At 37.1% G+C, this 4,657-nt stretch overlaps 1 protein-coding gene across 2 annotated transcripts in view; it reads right to left on the bottom strand.

Moving 5' to 3' along the window:
* The window catches only part of DLC1 (deleted in liver cancer 1), a 563,336-nt gene that overhangs the window by 251,744 nt on the left and 306,935 nt on the right, over positions 1–4,657 (bottom strand). The window lies entirely within an intron of this gene.

Raw genomic sequence — 4,657 nt, 5'->3', positions numbered from 1 at the left:
CCCTTGGACCTTACCTATGGAAGAATGAAGAGGTGGGCAACCACTAACACTGCATTTTGAGGCTGTAAATTATTACATAAGGAGACTGCTCTTCTTTGTCCCAGGGAGCGGCTGGGGATGTTGAACCGCTGACCTTTCAGTTAGCAGCCTGACACACTACATCCTATGTTACCAGTGCCAGCGCCAATTATGTTAGAATCTCATCATGTTCTTGATGGTTCTTAAAGCTACTAACTTGATTCCATTTAATAATTGCACTAGCATATAAAAAGTTTGAGGGAGGAAAGTTAACAAGATGCCTAGAATTTTCTTTTTTAAAAATTAAGCTGGATAATACTTGACTATCCCTCAGCTAATTTATTTTCAAATATGAAGGGAAAAATTATTTGAATGATTAGACTGGTAAAATTAATAAGTTGATTAAGCAGGTGAAATTCCACAGGAATGAATGGCATTAGAAAATGCTGACACTTGGATTTAAATTAATTAAAATTACTTGTTTACTCTTAGTTACATGCTCAACATAATTCTAGATTAAAAAAATTCTTAGCAATATTTTGTAGACATTTTACTTAGGTGAAATAAGATCTTTGGTGTTGGAATTCACAATTCAACTGAAGAAGATATACAAAAAGTCAACTATTTTACATAGTGGATGGCAAATGACAGGGATCAGAATGAATACTGGTGTAGACCTTCAGAGGAGTCAGTAGATTATAGCCAATGAGGTCTCCTGAAGTGGAGATGCAATGGTTTTGTTTTTATTTATTTATTTTAAATAAAGGTAATATTTATTAACAGTGGATGGTGAGGAAATTGGTGCAAGATCATTTGCTATATTATTGACTGAATTTTGTATATCCATAAAGTATTTTAAAATTTGGTATACATGTAATTTACAAAAAAATGTACAACACCAAAATTAAAATAAAATAGTCTAGAAGGTTAAACTATGTTCTTAGTGGGTTACAAATTCTGGTCCTCTAATTTTATTTTCTAAGTTTTTTTTTTTAAATTATGTAGCATGTATATATTTTTTTAAATTAATTTTAATGAAAGTTTACAGAGACTTAGGGTTTCCAGTCATTCATTGTTGCACTTTTAGTTCACTCATCTCCTTAAAAAAGTAAAAGAAAAACTCTTTCATTGTTATGCAATCCCTCCCCCCAAGTCCACTCCACTGTGCAACCTTCATTATGGACTCCTGTCTTGACAATAATACCCAATCTGACATCAGGTTTGAGAGATGGCAGAGAAAGAGGGGAGTGTATACTGCATTGAAATCGATGAGGGACAGAACTGTTTAAAAGGGATACAATGGTTCTTTTTAGATATTGAACACTTGAGAAAGAGCCATTAGTCAGAGAGTTCTTCTTGGCACTGACTGCTGAGAAGAGGGAGCTCTATAATGAAACTAACTGGTGTTCTATCAGGTGCCAACTCACCAAAATATTTGACAACTAATTGAAAGTTTGGTTGTTTAAATCCACCAGAAGCATTTTGTCTAAGAAGTCCTGGTAATCTGCTTTCAAAGTATTGTTGTTGTTGTTGTTGTTATGTGCTGTCAAGTCGTTTGCGACTCATAGCGACCCTGTGTGCAACAGCCCTAAACCCTGCTCTATCCTCTGACACACCCATCCCGATTATCCCAGTCACTGAATCAATCCACCTCATAGAGGGTCCTCCCCTCCTACGCTGTCCCTCCACCCTCCCAAGCATGATGTCCCTCTCCAAGGACCTGTTTCTCCTTACAACATGTCCAAAGTATGTCAGACGAAGCCCCAGAATCCTTGCCTCCAAGGAGTAGCCTGGTTTAACCCTCTCCAGGATCAATCTGTTTGTTTTCTTGGCAGTCCACGGTACATTCAATACTCTTCTCCAGCACCAACAGCTCAAAGGCATCAATTCTCCTTCTATCCTCTCTAGTCATTGTCCAACTCTCTGACGCATAACAAGTGATTGCAAAGACCATGGCCTGTAATGCTATGTAGGCTAGTTCTGCTCTGTACACTAACACATAAGGTGAAATCAAGTCAACCGCAACAGGATTAGTTTGCTTTGGTTAGTGTTCTGTCAGAGAGGCTCTTTGCGCCCTGACATCATGCTGTGACTTTCTTCTGCCTATTCACAAGTCCAGGGAGCTCTGGTGGTCTAGTGGTTAGAAGCTGTACTGCAATCCTTAAGGATCACAGTTTGAATCCTCCAGCTGTTTTGCCTGATATGGATGGAAAATCTCCTCCTCTGAAAACCAGCTGGAGGGGCAATTATGGGTCAGTTCCAGCAAACGGTACACAACAACAGCCACATGTCCTGAGAATCTACAGGGTTATATATAGGCTGGGCAACCTGGTACAGAGTCACTATTCATGAAATAAAAATATGAAATTCATAGTTGTATATAGTTTAAACATCATGTATTATTGTTGCTTATGAGAAAACTCATAAAGAGAATATTTTTTAATTCATTAGGGGTTTTCGTTAATAACTGCCATATGTTTTATTTGAACTGCATCCCCAGGAAGTGATTTAACATTTCTGGCAATAAAGCAATTAAATAGGGTTTTCCTGCTGACCATATGGGTTCACTGTAACTTCATATTTTCTTCTTTCTCAATGCAACAAAGGAAAGTCTACTAATAACTTCCAAATGACATAAAAATCGCTCATACCTTCCTGTTAATTCTTCTGTGTGATATTCAAATGATAGAATAACAACCTTTTCTATTGCTCAAGACCACCTCCATCTCCCTTTTATATATTGATCCCCCAGTAGTGTTTCTGCTCCACATTTCAAGACTTTCATATAAGTTGGCTTGTTAAGGTGTTTCACAATTGAATTTTTAAAAAGTAATTAAAATAAACGTTTTTTAGAAGAGGAAGAAACACTTTGCTTCCCCTTAAGGAGCTCCTTTAGAGCTGTGTGTGGGGGTTTAGACACATGTGTCTGTCTATTTGGTTTCTGGATGTGAAATTTGGTTGGGGAAATGCCAATTTTGACATGACTTGCAGAAAAGTAGACAAAACCGATTCTTTTAGTCTACAGCTGGAATGGCTTCCTGCACTTACAGGAGGATCTAGCCTGTATACCTTTTAAAGCTTACACTAGCCACACAGAAGCTGCTTACATAAACAGTAACATAAGTAGAGGATGTTATTACTGAACACATTTTAGTACCATGATATTTGAAACATTCTAACAGATCCAATTTCTTCTTGATGATTTAGGTGAAAGTGGAATATGATTTTATTAGTATGCCATTTCCCTCACTGTATAAAGTATTTATTCTTAGATGTTGAAGTCAGAACCCACAGACTACTAAGAAAACTGACGCTAGCATATAAAGGCCAATACCCTCAAATAATGGGAAACTGATATTCTGAAAGGCTGCCATGCTAGGTTCAATGAGAGAACTGTTTTTGTTCTGTAGTATAAAACAAAACATTTTCACTAAGTATGCTCTGTAAAGTTTTCAAACTACCTATGTGTAAGTCATGTATAAAGCTCTAAAGAGAAATTTATGAATTTAGAGACAGAAAATAAAAATATGTGAAATAAGTCATAAACAATCTTCCTAAATTAGTTTTATAGCTATATGCTATGATAACAAAGTACATGCCGTTAAGTCTCTATAAATTGGTCTTAAAACATAAGTCAAAATCAAGTCCCTTAATCTCTATTCTTGAAGAGAAGAAACAACATCTGGTACATTTCTTACCATGGAGAGATTTACACACTTGTAATCCACTAGTAAAAACTCATGCACTCACTGCTACACAGCAGATTCTGACTCACAGGGACTCTCTATCAGGTTTCCAATGCTGTAAAATATAATGGGGGGAGGTTGCATATCTATCTCCCATGGAACCATGGTTAGCAGTCTTTTCTTTTTTTTTAATATTTTATAGTGGTTTCCATATAAAATTCATATACATTGTGTTTCAGATGATCATTCCTACTCATTGTACTTTATAAAATTAATCATCATTGATCTAGGCCCACTATTATCCTGTCTTTTCAGGTCTCCACTGGAAATCATGTAATTCCTTCACCCCCTTCCTCACTCACCAAATGCTGTGACCTCACGATTTACTACATTTCTCAGCTCCTTCCTCTTCCCTCTTCTCCCTTTGGACATTTATACACTTCTTACTAGTTATCCTTCTATTTTTACAATAATGGTCTTACTCAGTATTTGTCCTTATGAGACAGAGTTAGTTCACTCAGCATAATGCTCTCCTGCCTCTACCATGTTATACAGTATCATTCAAAATCATTGCTCCTGAGTATTGTATTCCATTGTGTATACCACAACTTCTCAGTCTATTCATTTGTTGATGGACATTTGGGCTGCTTCTATGTTCTGGTAACCTCACCACACTTTATGCCACCAGAGCTATTGCTTGTTAAACATGTCATCAATTTACTCTTACGGCTTGGACTTCTGTTCACTCAAAATAGAGAAGCCAGAGGTAGAATGTCTTTTTAAACTCTCATTTTCTCAAAAAAATGAGATCTAAAGGAACTCTGATGGCCTAGTGGCAAAGAAGTTGCACTGCAATCCCAGAGGTAGGTGGGTCGAATCCACCAGATGCTCTGCTGGAGAAGGAGGGGCAATCTCCTCCTGTGCCAGTCAGACCCGATTTGACAGTACACGCG

This window comes from Elephantulus edwardii, unplaced genomic scaffold (assembly GCF_000299155.1).
Source record: "Elephantulus edwardii isolate Elephantulus edwardi_28Jun2011 unplaced genomic scaffold, EleEdw1.0 scaffold00128, whole genome shotgun sequence".
Taxonomy (NCBI): domain Eukaryota; kingdom Metazoa; phylum Chordata; class Mammalia; order Macroscelidea; family Macroscelididae; genus Elephantulus; species Elephantulus edwardii.
Note: the sequence above shows the minus strand (reverse complement) of the source record. Positions and strands in the feature narration are given on the sequence as shown.